The sequence below is a fragment of the Meriones unguiculatus genome, chromosome 14 (assembly GCF_030254825.1).
Source record: "Meriones unguiculatus strain TT.TT164.6M chromosome 14, Bangor_MerUng_6.1, whole genome shotgun sequence".
Lineage (NCBI taxonomy): Eukaryota > Metazoa > Chordata > Mammalia > Rodentia > Muridae > Meriones > Meriones unguiculatus.
The window spans coordinates 32,218,884-32,238,946 of NC_083361.1; positions in this window are offsets into that span (position 1 = coordinate 32,218,884).

Sequence of the window (20,063 nt, forward strand, 5' to 3'; positions counted from 1 at the left end):
AAAATTAGTTAACAAAGTAGTGCTTTGCTTTTCTGTTCTTTCATTGGAAACTTGTTCCTGTCCTGTACAGTGCGTTATATCACTTTTCAGTTTTCCTGTTATAATAATTGAACAGGCGACACGTATGTGAATTAGTTTTCAAAGTTGTGCTTTGCGTTTCTGTTCTTTCAATGGAAACTAGTTTCTTTGCTGTGCAGTTCGATATATCACTTTTCAGTTTTCATGTATTCTAAATTGAGCGGCGACACACATGTGATTCTGTTTAAAGGTAGTGCTTTGCTTTTCTGTTCTTTCATTGGAAACTTGTTCCTGTGCTGTACAGTGTGATATATCACTTTTCAGTTTTCCTGTATTCCTAATTGAGAGTGCGTCACACATGTGATTTAGTTTACACAGTAGTGCTTTTTACGTTTACGTTCTTTCATTGGAAACTTGTTCCTATTAGGAACAAGTTAGGGTTAGGGTTAGGGTTAGGGTTAGGGTTAGGGTAGGGTTAGGGTTAGGTTTAGGGTTAGGGTTAGGGTTTAGGGTTAGGGTTAGTGTTAGGGTTAAGGTTAGAGTTAAGGTTGGGCGGTTAGGATTAGGGTTATATCACTTTTCAGTTTTCCTGTTATAATAATTGAACAGGCGACACGTATGTGAATTAATTAACAAAGTAGTGCTTTGCTTTTCTTTTCTTTCATTGGAAACTTGTTCCTGTGCTGTACAGTGTGATATATCACTTTTCAGTTTTCCTGTATTCCTAATTGAGCGAGCGACACACATGTGATTCCGTTTAAAGGTAGTGCTTTCCTTTTCTGTTGTTTCGTTGGAAAATTGTTCCTGTGCTGTACAGTGTGATATTTCACGTTTCAGTTTTCCTCTATTCCTAATTGAGCAAGCGACACACATGTGATTTAGTTTTTAAACTTGGGCTTTACTTTTCTGTTCTTTCGTTCAAAACTTGCTCCTGTGCTGTACAGTGTGTTATATCACTTTTCACTTTTCCTGTTATAATAATTGAACAGGCGACACGTATGTGAATTAGTTAACAAAGTACTGCTTTGTTTTTCTGTTCTTTCATTGAAAACTTGTTCCTGTGCTGTACAGTGTGTTATATCACTTTTCAGTTTTCCTGTATTCCTAATTGAGCGAGCGACACTATTTTAATTTAGTTTTTAAAGTGGTGCTTTGCTTTTCTGTTCTTTCTTTCGAAAATTGTTCCTGTGCTGTACAGTGCGTTATATCACTTTTCAGTTTTCCTGTATTCCTAATTGAGCGAGCGACACACATGTGATTCGGTTTAATGTTAGTGCTTTGCTTTTCTGTTCTTTCGTTGGAAACTTGTTCCTGTGCTGTACAGTGTGATATATCACTTTTCAGTTTTCCTGTATTCCTAATTGAGCGAGCAACACACTTGTGATTTAGTTTTTAAAGTAGTGCTTTGTGATTTAGTTTTTAAAGTAGTGCTTTGCTTTTCTGTTCTTTCGTTTGAAACTTGTTCCTGTACTGTACAGTGTGATATATCACTTTTCAGTTTTCCGGTATTCCTAATTGAGCGAGCAACACACTTGTGATTTAGTTTTTAAAGTAGTGCTTTGTGATTTAGTTTTTAAAGTAGTGCTTTGCTTTTCTGTTCTTTCGTTTGAAACTTGTTCCTGTACTGTACAGTTCGATATATCACTTTTCAGTTTTCCTGTACTCCTAATTGAGCGAGCGACACACATGTGATTTAGTTTTTAAAGTGGTGCTTTACTTTTCTGTTCTTTCGTTCGAAACTTGTTCCTGTGCTGTACAGTGCATTATATCACTTTTCAGTTTTCCTGTACTCCTAATTGTGCGAGCGACACACATATCATTCCATTTAAAAGTACTGCTTTGCTTTTCTGTTCTTTCGTTCGAAACTTGTTCCTGTGCTGTACAGTGCGTTATATCACTTTTCAGTTTTTCTGTTATAATAATTGAACAGGCGACACGTATGTGAATTAGTTAACAAAGTAGTGCTTTGCTTTTCTGTTCTTTCATTGGAAACTATTCCTGTGCTGTACAGTGTGTTATATCACTTTTCAGTTTTCCTGTATTCCTAATTGAGCGAGCGACACACAGGTAATTTAGTTTTTAAAGTAGTGCTTTGCTTTTCTGTTCTTTCGTTCAAAACTTGTTCCTGTGCTGTACAGTGCGTTATATCACTTTTCAGTTTTTCTGTATTCCTAATTGAGTGAACGACACACATGTGATTCGGTTTAAAGTTAGTGCTTTGCTTTTCTGTTCTTTCGTTGGAAACTTGTTCCTGTGCTGTACAGTGTGATATATCACTTTTCAGTTTTCCTGTATTCCTAATGGAGCGAGCGACACATATGTGATTTAGTTTACACAGTAGTGCTTTTTATGTTTACGTTCTTTCATTGGAAACTTGTTGCTGTTAGGAACAAGTTAGGGTTAGGGTTAGGGTTAGGGTAGGGTTAGGGTTAGGGTTAGGGTTAGGGTTAGGATTAGGGTTAGGGTTAGGGTAGGGTTAGGGTTAGGGTTAGGGTTAGAGTTAGTGTTAGGGGGTTAGGGTTAGGGTTAGGGTTATATCACTTTTCAGTTTTCCTGATATAATAATTGAACAGGCGACACGTATGTGAATTACTTTTCAAAGTTGTGCTTTGCGTTTCTGTTCTTTCAATGGAAACTTGTTTCTTTGCTGTGCAGTTCGATATATCACTTTTCAGTTTTCTTGTATTCTAAATTGAGCGAGCGACACACATGCGATTCCGTTTAAAGGTAGTGCTTTGCTTCTCTGTTCTTTCGTTGGAAACTTGTTCCTGTGCTGTACAGTGTGATATATCACTTTTCAGTTTTCCTGTATTCCTAATTGAGAGTGTGTCACACATGTGTTAGTTTACACAGTAGTCCTTTTTACGTTTACGTTCTTTCATTGGAAACTTGTTCCTATTAGGAACAAGTTAGGGTTAGGGTTAGGGTTAGGGTTAGGGTTAGGGTTAGGGTTAGGGCAGGGTTAGGGTTAGGATTAGGGTTAGGGTTAGGATTAGGGTTTAGGGTTAGGGTTAGTGTTAGGGTTAGGGTTAGATTTAAGGTTAGGCGGTTAGGGTTAGGGTTATATCACTTTTCAGTTTTCCTGTTATAATAATTGAACAGGCGACACGCATGTGAATTAGTTTTCAACGTTGTGCTTTGCGTTTCTGTTCTTTCAATGGAAACTTGTTTCTTTGCCGTACAGTTCGATATATCACTTTTCAGTTTTCCTGTATTCCTAATTGAGCGAGCGACACTATTTTGATTTAGTTTTTAAAGTGGTGCTTTGCTTTTCTGTTCTTTCTTTCGAAAATTGTTCCCGTGCTGTACAGTGCTTTTCAGTTTTCCTGTACTCCTAATTGAGCGAGCGACACACATGTGATTCGGTTTAAAGTTAGTGCTTTGCTTTTCTGTTCTTTCGTTGGAAACTTGTTCCTGTGCTGTACAGTGTGATATATCACTTTTCAGTTTTCCTGTATTCCTAATTGAGTGAGCGACACACTTGTGATTTAGTTTTTAAAGTACTGCTTTGCTTTTCTGTTCTTTCGTTTGAAACTTGTTCCTGTACTGTACAGTTCGATATATAACTTTTCAGTTTTCCTGTACTCCTAATTGAGCGAGCGACACACATGTGATTTAGTTTTTAAAGTGGTGCTTTACTTTTCTGTTCTTTCGTTCGAAACTTGTTCCTGTGCTGTACAGTGCATTATATCACTTTTCAGTTTTCCTGTTATAATAATTGAACAGGCGACACGTATGTGAATTAGTTTTCAAAGTTGTGCTTTGCGTTTCTGTTCTTTCAATGGAAACTTGTTTCTTTGCTGTGCAGTTCGATATATCACTTTTCAGTTTTCCTGTATTCTAAATTGAGCGAGCGACACACATGTGATTCCCTTTAAAGGTAGTGCTTTGCTTTTCTGTTCTTTCGTTGGAAACTTGTTCCTGTGCTGTACAGTGTGATATATCACTTTTCAGTTTTCCTGTATTCCTAATTGAGAGTGCGTCACACATGTGTTAGTTTACACAGTAGTGCTTTTAACGTTTACGTTCTTTCATTGGAAACTTGTTCCTATTAGGAACAAGTTAGGGTTAGGGTTAGGGTTAGGGTAGGGTTAGGGTTAGGGTTAGGGTTAGGGTTAGGGTTAGGGTTAGGGTTAGGGTAGGGTTAGGGTTAGGGTTAGGGTTAGAGTTATGGTTAGGGGGTTAGGGTTAGGGTTAGGGTTATATCACTTTTCAGTTTTCCTGTTATAATAATTGAACAGGCGACACGTATGTGAATTAGTTTTCAAAGTTGTGCTTTGCATTTCTCTTCTTTCAATGGAAACTTGTTTCTTTGCCGTACAGTTCGATATGTCACTTTTCAGTTTTCCTGTACTCCTAATTGTGTGAGCGACACACATATCATTCCATTTAAAAGTACTGCTTTGCTTTTCTGTTCTTTCGTTCGAAACTTGTTCCTGTGCTGTACAGTGCTTTATATCACTTTTCAGTTTTCCAGTTATAATAATTGAACAGGCGACACGTATGAGAATTAGTTAACAAAGTAGTGCTTTGCTTTTCTGTTCTTTCATTGGAAACTTGTTCCTGTGCTGTACAGTGCGTTATATCACATTTCAGTTTTCCTGTTATAATAATTGAACAGGCGACACGTATGTGAATTAGTTTTCAAAGTTGTGCTTTGCGTCTCTGTTCTTTCAATGGAAACTAGTTTCTTTGCTGTGCAGTTCGATATATCACTTTTCAGTTTTCATGTATTCTAAATTGAGCGGCGACACACATGTGATTCTGTTTAAAGGTAGTGCTTTGCTTTTCTGTTCTTTCATTGGAAACTTGTTCCTGTGCTGTACAGTGTGATATATCACTTTTCAGTTTTCCTGTATTCCTAATTAAGAGTGCGTCACAGATGTGATTTTGTTTACACAGTAGTGCTTTTTACGTTTACGTTCTTTCATTGGAAACTTGTTCCTATTAGGAACAAGTTAGGGTTAGGGTTAGGGTTAGGGTTAGGGTTAGGGTAGGGTTAGGGTTAGGGTTAGGGTTAGGGTTAGGGTTTAGGGTTAGGGTTAGTGTTAGGGTTAAGGTTAGAGTTAAGGTTGGGCGGTTAGGATTAGGGTTATATCACTTTTCAGTTTTCCTGTTATAATAATTGAACAGGCGACACGTATGTGAATTAGTTCTCAAAGTTGTGCTTTGCAATTCTGTTCTTTCAATGGAAACTTGTTTCTTTGCCGTACAGTTCGATATATAACTTTTCAGTTTTCCTGTATTCCTAATTGAGCGAGCGACACTCATTTGATTTAGTTTTTAAAGTGGTGCTTTGCTTTTCTGTTCTTTCTTTCGAAAATTATTCCTGCGCTGTACAGTGCGTTATATCACTTTTCAGTTTTCCTGTATTCCTAATTGAGCAAGCGACACACATGTGATTCGGTTGAAAGTTAGTGCTTTGCTTTTCTATTCTTTCGTTGGAAACTTGTCCCTGTGCTGTACAGTGTGATATATCACTTTTCAGTTTTCCTGTATTCCTAATTGAGCGAGCGACACACATGTGATTTTGTTTAAAGGTAGTGCTTTCCTTTTCTGTTCTTTCGTTGGAAAATTGTTCCTTTGCTGTACAGTGTGATATTTCACGTTTCAGTTTTCCTCTATTCCTAATTGAGCGAGCGACACACATGTGATTTAGTTTTTAAAATGGGGCTTTTCTGTTCTTTCGTTCAAAACTTGTTCCTGTGCTGTACAGTGCGTTATATCACTTTTCAGTTTTCCTGGTATAATAATTGAACAGGCGACACGTATGTGAATTAGTTAACAAAGTACTGCTTTGTTTTTCTGTTCTTTCATTGGAAACTTGTTCCTGTGCTGTACAGTGTGTTATATCACTTTTATGTTTTACTGTATTTCTAATTGAGCGAGCGACACACAGGTAATTTAGTTTTTAAAGTAGTGCTTTGCTTTTCTGTTCTTTCAATGGAAACTAGTTTCTTTGCTGTGCAGTTCGATATATCACTTTTCAGTTTCCATGTATTCTAAATTGAGCAGGCGACACACATGTGATTCGGTTTAAAGTTAGTGCTTTGCTTTTCTGTTCTTTCGTTGGAAAATTGTTCCTGTGCTGTACAGTGTGATATATCACTTTTCAGTTTTCCTGTATTCCTAATTGAGAGTGCGTCACACATGTGTTAGTTTACACAGTAGTGCTTTTTACGTTTACGTTCTTTCATTGGAAACTTGTTCCTATTAGGAACAAGTTAGGGTTGGGGATAGGGTTAGGGTTAGGGTTAGGGTTAGGGTAGGGTTAGGGTTAGGGTTAGGGTTAGGGTTAGATTTAAGGTTAGGCGGTTAGGGTTAGGGTTATATCACTTTTCAGTTTTCCTGTTATAATAATTGAACAGGCGACACCCATGTGAATTAGTTTTCAAAGTTGTGCTTTGCGTTTCTGTTCTTTCAATGGAAACTTGTTTCTTTGCCGTACAGTTCGATATATCACTTTTCAGTTTTCCTGTATTCCTAATTGAGCGAGCGACACTATTTTGATTTAGTTTTTAAAGTGGTGCTTTGCTTTTCTGTTCTTTCTTTCGAAAATTGTTCCTGTGCTGTACAGTGCTTTTCAGTTTTCCTGTATTCCTAATTGAGCGAGCGACACACATGTGATTCGGTTTAAAGTTAGTGCTTTGCTTTTCTGTTCTTTCGTTGGAAACTTGTTCCTGTGCTGTACAGTGTATTATATCACTTTTCAGTTTTCCTGTTATAATAATTGAACAGGCGACACGTATGTGAATTAGTTTTCAAAGTTGTTCTTTGCGTTTCTGTTCTTTCAATGGAAACTTGTTTCTTTGCTGTGCAGTTCGATATATCACTTTTTAGTTTTCCTGTATTCTAAATTGATGGATCGACACACATGTGATTCCCTTTAAAGGTAGTGCTTTGCTTTTCTGTTCTTTCGTTGGAAACTTGTTCCTGTGCTGTACAGTGTGATATATCACTTTTCAGTTTTCCTGTATTCCTAATTGAGAGTGCGTCACACATGTGTTAGTTTACACAGTAGTGGTTTTTACGTTTACGTTCTTTCATTGGAAACTTGTTCCTATTAGGAACAAGTTAGGGTTAGGGTTAGGGTTAGGGTTAGGGTAGGGTTAGGGTTAGGGTTAGGGTTAGGGTTAGGATTAGGGTTAGGGTTAGGGTAGAGTTAGGGTTAGGGTTAGGGTTAGAGTTAGGGTTAGGGGGTAGGGTTAGGGTTAGGGTTATATCACTTTTCAGTTTTCCTGTTATAATAATTGAACAGGCGACACGTATGTGAATTAGTTTTCAAAGTTGTGCTTTGCGTTTCTCTTCTTTCAATGGAAACTTGTTTCTTTGCCGTACAGTTCGATATATCACTTTTCAGTTTTCCTGTACTCCTAATTGTGCGAGCGGCACACATATCATTTCATTTAAAAGTACTGCTTTGCTTTTCTGTTCTTTCGTTCGAAACTTGTTCCTGTGCTGTACAGTGCTTTATATCACATTTCAGTTTTCCTGTTATAATAATTGAACAGGCGACACGTATGTGAATTAGTTAACAAAGTAGTGCTTTGCTTTTCTGTTCTTTCATTGGAAACTATTCCTGTGCTGTACAGTGTGTTATATCACTTTTCAGTTTTCCTGTATTCCTAATTGAGCGAGCGACACACAGGTAATTTAGTTTTTAAAGTAGTGCTTTGCTTTTCTGTTCTTTCGTTCAAAACTTGTTCCTGTGCTGTACAGTGCGTTATATCACTTTTCAGTTTTTCTGTATTCCTAATTGAGTGAACGACACACATGTGATTCGGTTTAAAGTTAGTGCTTTGCTTTTCTGTTCTTTCGTTGGAAACTTGTTCCTGTGCTGTACAGTGTGATATATCACTTTTCAGTTTTCCTGTATTCCTAATGGAGCGAGCGACACATATGTGATTTAGTTTACACAGTAGTGCTTTTTATGTTTACGTTCTTTCATTGGAAACTTGTTGCTGTTAGGAACAAGTTAGGGTTAGGGTTAGGGTTAGGGTAGGGTTAGGGTTAGGGTTAGGGTTAGGGTTAGGATTAGGGTTAGGGTTAGGGTAGGGTTAGGGTTAGGGTTAGGGTTAGAGTTAGTGTTAGGGGGTTAGGGTTAGGGTTAGGGTTATATCACTTTTCAGTTTTCCTGATATAATAATTGAACAGGCGACACGTATGTGAATTAGTTTTCAAAGTTGTGCGTTGCGTTTCTGTTCTTTCAATGGAAACTTGTTTCTTTGCTGTGCAGTTCGATATATCACTTTTCAGGTTTCATGTATTCTAAATTGAGCGGGCGACACACATGTGATTCTGTTTAAAGGTAGTGCTTTGCTTTTCTGTTCTTTCATTGGAAACTTGTTCCTGTGCTGTACAGTGTGATATATCACTTTTCAGTTTTCCTGTATTCCTAATTGAGAGTGCGTCACACATGTGATTTAGTTTACACAGTAGTGCTTTTTACGTTTACGTTCTTTCATTGGAAACTTGTTCCTATTAGGAACAAGTTAGGGTTAGGGTTAGCGTTAGGGTTAGGGTTAGGGTAGGCTTAGGGTTAGGGTTAGGGTTAGGGTTTAGGGTTAGGGTTAGTGTTAGGGTTAAGGTTAGAGTTAAGGTTGGGCGGTGAGGATTAGGGTTATATCACTTTTCAGTTTTCCTGTTATAATAATTGAACAGGCGACACGTATGTGAATTAGTTTTCAAAGTTGTGCTTTGCATTTCTGTTCTTTCAATGGAAACTTTTTTCTTTGCCGTACAGTTCGATATATAACTTTTCAGTTTTCCTGTATTCCTAATTGAGCGAGCGACACTCATTTGATTTAGTTTTTAAAGTGGTGCTTTGCTTTTCTGTTCTGTCTTTCGAAAATTATTCCTGCGCTGTACAGTGCGTTATATCACTTTTCAGTTTTCCTGTATTCCTAATTGAGCAAGCGACACACATGTGATTCGGTTTAAAGTTAGTGCTTTGCTTTTCTATTCTTTCGTTGGAAACTTGTCCCTGTGCTGTACAGTGTGATATATCACTTTTCAGTTTTCCTGTATTCCTAATTGAGCGAGCGACACACATGTGATTTTGTTTAAAGGTAGTGCTTTCCTTTTCTGTTCTTTCGTTGGAAAATTGTTCCTTTGCTAAACAGTGTGATATTTCACGTTTCAGTTTTCCTCTATTCCTAATTGAGCGAGCGACACACATGTGATTTAGTTTTTAAAGTGGGGCTTTACTTTTCTGTTCTTTCGTTCAAAACTTGTTCCTGTGCTGTACAGTGCGTTATATCACTTTTCAGTTTTCCTGTTATAATAATTGAACAGGCGACACGTATGTGAATTAGTTAACAAAGTACTGCTTTGTTTTTCTGTTCTTTCATTGGAAACTTGTTCCTGTGCTGTACAGTGTGTTATATCACTTTTATGTTTTACTGTATTTCTAATTGAGCGAGCGACACACAGGTAATTTAGTTTTTAAAGTAGTGCTATGCTTTTCTGTTCTTTTGTTCGAAACTTGTTCCTGAGCTATACAGTGCGTTATATCACTTTGCAGTTTTCCTGTATTCCTAATTGAGCGAGCGACACACAGGTAATTTAGTTTTTAATGTAGTGCTTTGCTTTTCTGTTCTTTCGTTCGAAACTTGTTCCTGTGCGGTACAGTGCGTTATATCACTTTTCAGTTTTCCTGTATTCCTAATTGAGCGAGCGACACACATCTGATTCGGTTTAAAGTTAGTGCTTTGCTTTTCTGTTCTTTCGTTGGAACCTTGTTCCTGTGCTGTACAGTGTGATATATCACTTTTCAGTTTTCCTGTATTCCTAATTGAGCGAGTGACACACATGTGATTTAGTTTACACAGTAGTGCTTTTTACGTTTACGTTCTTTCATTGGAAACTTGTTCCTGTTAGGAAAACGTTAGGGTTAAGGTTAGGGTTAGGGTTAGGGTTAGGGTTAGGGTTAGGGTGAGAGTTAGGGTTAGGGTAGGGTTAGGGTTACGGTTAGGTTTAGGGTTAGGGTTAGGGTTAGGGTTAGAGTTTAGGGTTAGGGTTATATCACTTTTCAGTTTTCCTGTATTCCTAATTGAGAGTGCGTCACACATGTGTTAGTTTACACAGTAGTGCTTTTTACGTTTACGTTCTTTCATTGGAAACTTGTTCCTATTAGGAACAAGTTAGGGTTAGGGTTAGGGTTAGTGTTAGGGTTAGGGTTAGGGTAGGGTTAGGGTTAGGGTTAGGGTTAGGGTTAGGATTAGGGTTTAGGGTTAGGGTTAGGGTTAGGGTTAGGGTTAGAGATAAGGTTAGGCGGTTAGGGTTAGGGTTATATCACTTTTCAGTTTTCCTGTTATAATAATTGAACAGGCGACACGTATGTAAATTAGTTTTCAAAGTTGTGCTTTGCGTTTCTGTTCTTTCAATGGAAACTTGTTTCTTTGCCGTACAGTTCGATATATCACTTTTCAGTTTTCCTGTATTCCTAATTGAGCGAGCGACACTATTTTGATTTAGTTTTTAAAGTGGTGCTCTTTTTTTCTGTTTTTTCTTTCGAAAATTGTTCCTGTGCTGTACAGTGCGTTATATCAATTTTCAGTTTTCCTGTATTCCTAATTGAGCGAGCGACACACATGTGAATCGGTTTAAAGTTAGTGCTTTGCTTTTCTGTTCTTTCGTTGGAAACTTGTTCCTGTGCTGTACAGTGTGATATATCACTTTTCAGTTTTCCTGTATTCCTAATTGAGAGTGCGTCACACATGTGTTAGTTTACACAGTAGTGCTTTTTATGTTTACGTTCTTTCATTGGAAACTTGTTGCTGTTAGGAACAAGTTAGGGTTAGGTTTAGGGTTAGGGTTAGGGTTAGGGTAAGGTTAGGGTTAGGGTTAGGGTTAGGATTAGGGTTAGGGTTAGGGTAGGGTTAGGGTTAGGGTTAGGGTTAGAGTTAGGGTTAGGGGGTTAGGGTTAGGGTTAGGGTTATATCACTTTTCAGTTTTCCTGTTATAATAATTGAACAGGCGACACGTATGTTAATTAGTTTTCAAAGTTGTGCTTTGCGTTTCTCTTCTTTCAATGGAAACTTGTTTCTTTGCCGTACAGTTCGATATATCACTTTTCAGTTTTCCTGTACTCCTAATTGTGCGAGCGACACACATATCATTCCATTTAAAAGTATTGCTTTGCTTTTCTGTTCTTTCGTTCGAAACTTGTTCCAGTGCTGTACAGTGCGTTATATCACTTTTCAGTTTTCCTGTTATAATAATTGAACAGGCGAAACGTATGAGAATTAGTTAACAAAGTAGTGCTTTGCTTTTCTGTTCTTTCATTGGAAACTTGTTCCTGTGCTGTACAGTGAGTTATATCACTTTTCAGTTTTCCTGTTATAATAATTGAACAGGCCACACATATGTGAATTAGTTTTCAAAGTTGTGCTTTACCTTTCTGTTCTTTCAATGGAAACTTGTTTCTTTGCTGTGCAGTTTGATATATCACTTTTCAGTTTTCCTGTATTCTAAATTGAGCGAGCGACACACATGTGATTCCGTTTAAAGGTAGTGCTTTGCTTTTCTGTTCTTTCGTTGGAAACTTGTTCCTGTGCTGTACAGTGTGATATATCACTTTTCAGTTTTCCTGTATTCCTAATTGAGAGTGCGTCACACATGTGATTTAGTTTACACAGTAGTGCTTTTTACGTTTACGTTCTTTCATTGGAAACTTGTTCCTATTAGGAACAAGTTAGGGTTAGGGTTAGGGTTAGGGTTAGGGTTAGGGTTAGGGTAGGGTTAGGGTTAGGGTTAGGGTTAGGGTTAGGGTTAGGGTAGGGTTAGGGTTAGGGTTAGGGTTAGGGTTTAGGGTTAGGGTTAGTGTTAGGGTTAAGGTTAGAGTTAAGGTTGGGCGGTTAGGATTAGGGTTATATCACTTTTCAGTTTTCCTGTTATAATAATTGAACAGGCCACACGTATGTGAATTAGTTTTCAAAGTTTGCTTTGCGTTTCTGTTCTTTCAATGGAAACTTGTTTCTTTGCCGTACAGTTCGATATATAACTTTTCAGTTTTCCTGTATTCCTAATTGAGCGAGCAACACTCATTTGATTTTGTTTTTAAAGTGGTGCTTTGCTTTTCTGTTCTTTCTTTCGAAAATTATTCCTGCGCTGTACAGTGCGTTATATCACTTTTCAGTTTTCCTGTATTCCTAATTGAGCAAGCGACACACATGTGATTCGGTTTAAAGTTAGTGCTTTGCTTTTCTGTTCTTTCGTTGGAAACTTGTCCCTGTGCTGTACAGTGTGATATATCACTTTTCAGTTTTCCTGTATTCCTAATTGAGCGAGCGACACACATGTGATTCCGTTTAAAGGTAGTGCTTTCCTTTTCTGTTCTTTCGTTGGAAAATTGTTCCTGTGCTGTACAGTGTGATATTTCACGTTTCAGTTTTCCTCTATTCCTAATTGAGCGAGCGACACACATGTGATTTAGTTTTTAAAGTGGGGCTTTACTTTTCTGTTCTTTCGTTCAAAACTTGTTCCTGTGCTGTACAGTGCGTTATATCACTTTTCAGTTTTCCTGTTATAATAATTGAACAGGCGACACGTATGTGAATTAGTTTTCAAAGTTGTGCTTTGCGTTTCTGTTCTTTCAATGGAAACTTGTTTCTTTGCCGTACAGTTCGATATATCACTTTTCAGTTTTCCTGTATTCCTAATTGAGTGAGCGACACTCATTTGATTTAGTTTTTAAAGTGGTGCTTTGCTTTTCTGTTCTTTCTTTCAAAAATTGTTCCTGTGCTGTACAGTGCGTTATATCACTTTTCAGTTTTCCTGTATTCCTAATTGAGCGAGCGACACACATGTGAATCGGTTTAAAGGTAGTGCTTTCCTTTTCTGTTCTTTCATTGGAAAATTGTTCCTGTGCTGTACAGTGTGATATTTCACTTTTCAGTTTTCCTGTATTCTTAATTGCGCGAGCGACACACATGTGATTTAGTTTTTAAAGTGGTGCTTTACTTTTCTCTTCTTTCGTTCGAAAATAGTTCCTGTGCTGTACAGTGCGTTATATCACTTTTCAGTTTTTCTGTTATAATAATTGAACAGGCGACACGTATGTGAATTAGTTAACAAAGTAGTGCTTTGCTTTTCTGTTCTTTCATTGGAAACTATTCCTGTGCTGTACAGTGTGTTATATCACTTTTCAGTTTTCCTGTATTCCTAATTGAGCGAGCGACACACAGGTAATTTAGTTTTTAAAGTAGTGCTTTGCTGTTCTGTTCTTTCGTTGGAAACTTGTTCCTGTGCTGTACAGTGTGATATATCACTTTTCAGTTTTCCTGTATTGCTAATTGAGCGAGCGACACATATGTGATTTAGTTTACACAGTAGTGCTTTTTATGTTTACGTTCTTTCATTGGAAACTTGTTCCTATTAGGAACAAGTTAGGGTTAGGGTTAGGGTTAGGGTTAGGGTAGGGTTAGGGTTAGGGTTAGGGTTAGGGTTAGGGTTAGGATTAGGGTTAGGGTTAGGGTAGGGTTAGGGTTAGGGTTAGGGTTAGAGTTAGGGTTAGGGGATTAGGGTTAGGGTTAGGGTTATATCACTTTTCATTTTTACTGTTATAATAATTGAACAGGCGACACGTATGTGAATTAGTTTTCAAAGTTGTGCTTTGCGTTTCTGTTCTTTCAATGGAAACTTGTTTCTTTGCCGTACAGTTCGATATATCACTTTTCAGTTTTCCTGTATTCCTAATTGAGCGAGCGACACTCATTTGATTTAGTTTTTAAAGTGGTGCTTTGCTTTTCTGTTCTTTCTTTCGAAAATTGTTCCTGTGCTGTACAGTGCGTTATATCACTTTTCAGTTTTCCTGTTATATTAATTGAACAGGCGACACGTATGTGAATTAGTTTTCAAAGTTGTGCTTTGCGTTTCTGTTCTTTCAATGGAAACTTGTTTCTTTGCTTTGCAGTTCGATATATCACTTTTCAGTTTTCCTGTATTCTAAATTGAGCGAGCGACACACATGTGATTCCGTTTAAAGGTAGTGCTTTGCTTTTCTGTTCTTTCGTTGGAAACTTGTTCCTGTGCTGTACAGTGTGATATATCACTTTTCAGTTTTCCTGTATTCCTAATTGAGAGTGCGTCACACATGTGTTAGTTTACACAGTAGTGCTTTTTACGTTTCCGTTCTTTCATTGGAAACTTGTTCCTATTAGGAACAAGTTAGGGTTAGGGTTAGGGTTAGGGTTAGGGTAGGGTTAGGGTTAGGGTTAGGGTTAGGATTAGGGTTAGGGTTAGGGTAGGGTTAGGGTTAGGGTTAGGGTTAGAGTTAGGGTTAGGGGGTTAGGGTTAGGGTTAGGGTTATATCACTTTTCAGTTTTCCTGTTATAATAATTGAACAGGCGACACGTATGTGAATTAGTTTTCAAATTTGTGCTTTGCGTTTCTCTTCTTTCAATGGAAAATTGTTTCTTTGCCGTACAGTTCGATATATCACTTTTCAGTTTTCCTGTACTCCTAATTGTGCGAGCGACACACATATCATTCCATTTAAAAGTACTGCTTTGCTTTTCTGTTCTTTCGTTCGAAACTTGTTCCTGTGCTGTACAGTGCGTTATATCACTTTTCAGTTTTCCTGTTATAATAATTGAACAAGCGACACGTATGAGAATTAGTTAACAAAGTAGTGCTTTGCTTTTCTGTTCTTTCATTGGAAACTTGTTCCTGTGCTGTACAGTGCGTTATATCACTTTTCAGTTTTCCTGTTATAATAATTGAACAGGCGACACGTATGTGAATTAGTTTTCAAAGTTGTGCTTTGCGTTTCTGTTCTTTCAATGGAAACTAGTTTCTTTGCTGTGCAGTTCGATATATCACTTTTCCGTTTTCATGTATTCTAAATTGAGCGGGCGACACACATGTGATTCTGTTTAAAGGTAGTGCTTTGCTTTTCTGTTCTTTCATTGGAAACTTGTTCCTGTGCTGTACAGTGTGATATATCACTTTTCAGTTTTCCTGTATTCCTAATTGAGAGTGCGTCACACATGTGATTTAGTTTACACAGTAGTGCTTTTTACGTTTACGTTCTTTCATTGGAAACTTGTTCCTATTAGGAACAAGTTAGGGTTAGGGTTAGGGTTAGGGTTAGGGTTAGGGTAGGGTTAGGGTTAGGGTTATGGTTAGGGTTAGGGTTTAGGGTTAGGGTTAGTGTTAGGGTTAAGGTTAGAGTTAAAGTTGGGCGGTTAGGATTAGGGTTATATCACTTTTCAGTTTTCCTGTTATAATAATTGAACAGGCGACACGTATGTGAATTAGTTTTCAAAGTTTTCTTTGCGTTTCTGTTCTTTCAATGGAAACTTGTTTCTTTGCCGTACAGTTCGATATATAACTTTTCAGTTTTCCTGCATTCCTAATTGAGCGAGCGACACTCATTTGATTTAGTTTTTAAAGTGGTGCTTTGCTTTTCTGTTCTTTCTTTCGAAAATTATACCTGCGCTGTACAGTGCGTTATATCACTTTTCAGTTTTCCTGTATTCCTAATTGAGCGAGCGACACACATCTGATTCGGTTTAAAGTTAGTGCTTTGCTTTTCTGTTCTATCGTTGGAAACTTGTTCCTGTGCTGTACAGTGTGATATATCACTTTTCAGTTTTCCTGTATTCCTAATTGAGCGAGTGACACACATGTGATTTAGTTTACACAGTAGTGCTTTTTACGTTTACGTTCTATCATTGGAAACTTGTTCCTGTTAGGAACAAGTTAGGGTTAAGGTTAGGGTTAGGGTTAGGGTTAGGGTTAGGGTTAGGGTTAGAGTTAGGGTTAGGTTTAGGGTTAGGGTTAGGGGTAGGGTTAGGGTTTAGGGTTAGGGTTATATCACTTTTCAGTTTTCCTGTTATAATAATTGAACAGGCGACACGTATGTGAATTAATTAACAAAGTAGTGCTTTGCTTTTCTTTTCTTTCATTGGAAACTTGTTCCTGTGCTGTACAGTGTGATATATCACTTTTCAGTTTTCCTGTATTCCTAATTGAGCGAGCGACACACATGTTATTTAGTTTACACAGTAGTGCTTATTACGTTTACGTTCTTTCATTGGAAATTTGTTCCCTTAGGAACAAGTTAGGGTTAGGGTTAGGGTTAGGGTTAGGGTTAGAGTGAGGGTTAAGGTAGGGTTAGGGTTACAGTTAGTGTTAGGGTTAGTGTTAGGGTTAGAGTTAAGTTTGGGGGTTAGGGTTAGGGTTATATCACTTTTCAGTTTTCCTGTTATAATAATTGAACAGGCAACACGTATGTGAATTAGTTTTCAAAGTTGTGCTTTGCGTTTCTCTTATTTCAATGGAAACTTGTTTCTTTGCCGTACAGTTCGATATATCACTTTTCAGTTTTCCTGTATTCCTAATTGAGCGAGCGACATTCATTTGATTTAGTTTTGAAAGTGGTGCTTTGCTTTTCTGTTCTTTCTTTCAAAAATTGTTCCTGTGCTGTACAGTGCGTTATATCACTTTTCAGTTTTCCTGTATTCCTAATTGAACGAGCGACAAACATGTGATTCGGTTTAAAGGTAGTGCTTTCCTTTTCTGTTCTTTCATTGGAAAATTGTTCCTGTGCTGTACAGTGTGATATTTCACTTTTCAGTTTTCCTGTATTCTTAATTGCGCGAGCGACACACATGTGATTTAGTTTTTGAAGTGGTGCTTTACTTTTCTCTTCTTTCATTCGAAAATTGTTCCTGTGCTGTACAGTGCGTTATATCACTTTTCAGTTTTTCTGTTATAATAATTGAACAGGTGACACGTATGTGAATTAGTTAACAAAGTAGTGCTTTGCTTTTCTGTTCTTTCATTGGAAACTATTCCTGTGCTGTACAGTGTGTTATATCACTTTTCAGTTTTCCTGTATTCCTAATTGAGCGAGCGACACACAGGTAATTTAGTTTTTAAAGTAGTGGTTTGCTTTTCTGTTCTTTCAATGGAAACTAGTTTCTTTGCTGTGCAGTTCGATATATCACTTTTCAGTTTTCTTGTATTCTAAATTGAGCGGGCGACACACATGTGATTCTGTTTAAAGGTAGTGCTTTGCTTTTCTGTTCTTTCATTTGATACTTGTTCCTGTGTTGTACAGTGTGATATATCACTTTTCAGTTTTCCTGTATTCCTAATTGAGAGTGCGTCACACATGTGGTTTAGTTTACACAGTAGTGCTTTTTACGTTTACGTTCTTTCATTGGAAACTTGTTCCTATTAGGAACAAGTTAGGGTTAGGGTTAGGGTTAGGGTTAGGGTTAGGGTTAGGGTAGGGTTAGGGTTAGGGTTATGGTTAGGGTTAGGGTTTAGCGTTAGGGTTAGTGTTAGGGTTAAGGGTAGAGTTAAGGTTGGGCGGTTAGGATTAGGGTTATATCACTTTTCAGTTTTCCTGTTATAATAATTGAACAGGCGACACGTATGTGAATTAGTTTTCAAAGTTTTCTTTGCGTTTCTGTTCTTTCAATGGAAACTTGTTTCTTTGCCGTACAGTTCGATATATAACTTTTCAGTTTTCCTGTATTCCTAATTGAGCGAGCAACACTCATTTGATTTAGTTTTTAAAGTGGTGCTTTGCTTTTCTGTTCTTTCTTTCGAAAATTATACCTGCGCTGTACAGTGCGTTATATCACTTTTCAGTTTTCCTGTATTCCTAATTGAGCGAGCGACACACATCTGATTCGGTTTAAAGTTAGTGCTTTGCTTTTCTGTTCTTTCGTTGGAAACTTGTTCCTGTGCTGTACAGTGTGATATATCACTTTTCAGTTTTCCTGTATTCCTAATTGAGCGAGTGACACACATGTGATTTAGTTTACACAGTAGTGCTTTTTACGTTTCCGTTCTTTCATTGGAAACTTGTTCCTATTAGGAACAAGTTAGGGTTAAGGTTAGGGTTAGGGTTAGGGTTAGGGTTAGGGTTAGGGTTAGGGTTAGGGTTAGGTTTAGGGTTAGGGTTAGGGGTAGGGTTAGGGTTTAGGGTTAGGGTTATATCACTTTTCAGTTTTCCTGTTATAATAATTGAACAGGCGACACGTAAGTGAATTAATTAACAAAGCAGTGCTTTGCTTTTCTTTTCTTTCATTGGAAACTTGTTCCTGTGCTGTACAGTGTGATATATCACTTTTCAGTTTTCCTGTATTCCTAATTGAGCGAGCGACACACATGTGATTTAGTTTACACAGTAGTGCTTTTTACGTTTACGTTCTTTCATTGGAAACTTGTTCCCTTAGGAACAAGTTAGGGTTAGGGTTAGGGTTAGGGTTAGGGTTAGAGTTAGGGTTAAGGTAGGGTTAGGGTTACGGTTAGTGTTAGGGTTAGTGTCAGGGTTAGGGTTAGAGGTAAGTTTGGGGGTTAGGGTTAGGGTTATATCACTTTTCAGTTTTCCTGTTATAATAATTGAACAGGCAACACGTATGTGAATTAGTTTTCAAAGTTGTGCTTTGCGTTTCTTTCATTTCAATGGAAACTTGTTTCTTTGCCGTACAGTTCGATATATCACTTTTCAGTTTTCCTGTACTCCTAATTGTGCGAGCAACACACATATCATTCCATTTAAAAGTACTGCTTTGCTTTTTTGTTCATTCGTTTGAAACTTGTTCCTGTGCTGTACAGTGCGTTATATCACTTTTCAGTTTTCCTGGTATAATAATTGAACAGGCGACACATATGAGAATTAGTTAACAAAGTAGTGCTTTGCTTTTCTGTTCTTTCATTGGAAACTTGTTCCTGTGCTGTACAGTGTGATATATCACTTTTCAGTTTTCCTGTATTCCTAATTGAGAGTGCGTCACACATGTGATTTAGTTTACACAGTAGTGCTTTTTACGTTTACGTTCTTTCATGGGAAACTTGTTCCTATTAGGAACAAGTTAGGGTTAGGGTTATTGTTAGGGTTAGGGTTAGGGTTAGGGTTAGGGTAGGGTTAGGGTTAGGGTTATGGTTAGGGGTAGGGTTTAGGGTTAGGGTTAGTGTTAGGGTTAAGGTTAGAGTTAAGGTTGGGCGGTTAGGATTAGGGTTATATCACTTTTCAGTTTTCCTGTTATAATCATTGAACAGGCGACACGTATGTGAATTAGTTTTCAAAGTTTTCTTTGCGTTTCTGTTCTTTCAATGGAAACTTGTTTCTTTGCCGTACAGTTCGATATATAACTTTTCAGTTTTCCTGTATTCCTAATTGAGCGAGCAACACTCATTTGATTTAGTTTTTAAAGTGGTGCTTTGCTTTTCTGTTCTTTCTTTCGAAAATTATACCTGCGCTGTACAGTGCGTTATATTACTTTTCAGTTTTCCTGTATTCCTAATTGAGCGAGCGACACTCATTTGATTTAGTTTTTAATGTAGTGCTTTGCTTTTCTGTTCTTTCGTTCGAAACTTGTCCCTGTGCGGTACAGTGCGCTTTATCACTTTTCAGTTTTCCTGTATTCCTAATTGAGCGAGGGACACACATCTGATTCGGTTTAAAGTTAGTGCTTTGCTTTTCTGTTCTTTCGTTGGAAACTTGTTCCTGTGCTGTACAGTGTGATATATCACTTTTCAGTTTTCCTGTATTCCTAATTGAGCGAGTGACACACATGTGATTTAGTTTACACAGTAGTGCTTTTTACGTTTACGTTCTTTCATTGGAAACTTGTTCCTATTAGGAACAAGTTAGGGTTAAGGTTAGGGTTAGAGTTAGGGTTAGGGTTAGGGTTAGGGTTAGAGTTAGGGTTAGGTTTAGGGTTAGGGTTAGGGTTAGGGTTAGGGTTTAGGGTTAGGGTTATATCACTTTTCAGTTTTCCTGTTATAATAATTGAACAGGCGACACGTATGTGAATTAATTAAGACAGTAGTGCTTTGCTTTTCTTTTCTTTCATTGGAAACTTGTTCCTGTGCTGTACAGTGTGATATATCACTTTTCAGTTTTCCTGTATTCCTAATTGAGCGAGCGACACACATGTGATTTAGTTTACACAGTAGTGCTTTTTACGTTTACGTTCTTTCATTGGAAACTTGTTCCCTTAGGAACAAGTTAGGGTTAGGGTTAGGGTTAGGGTTAGGGTTAGGGTTAGAGTTAGGGTTAAGGTAGGGTTAGGGTTACG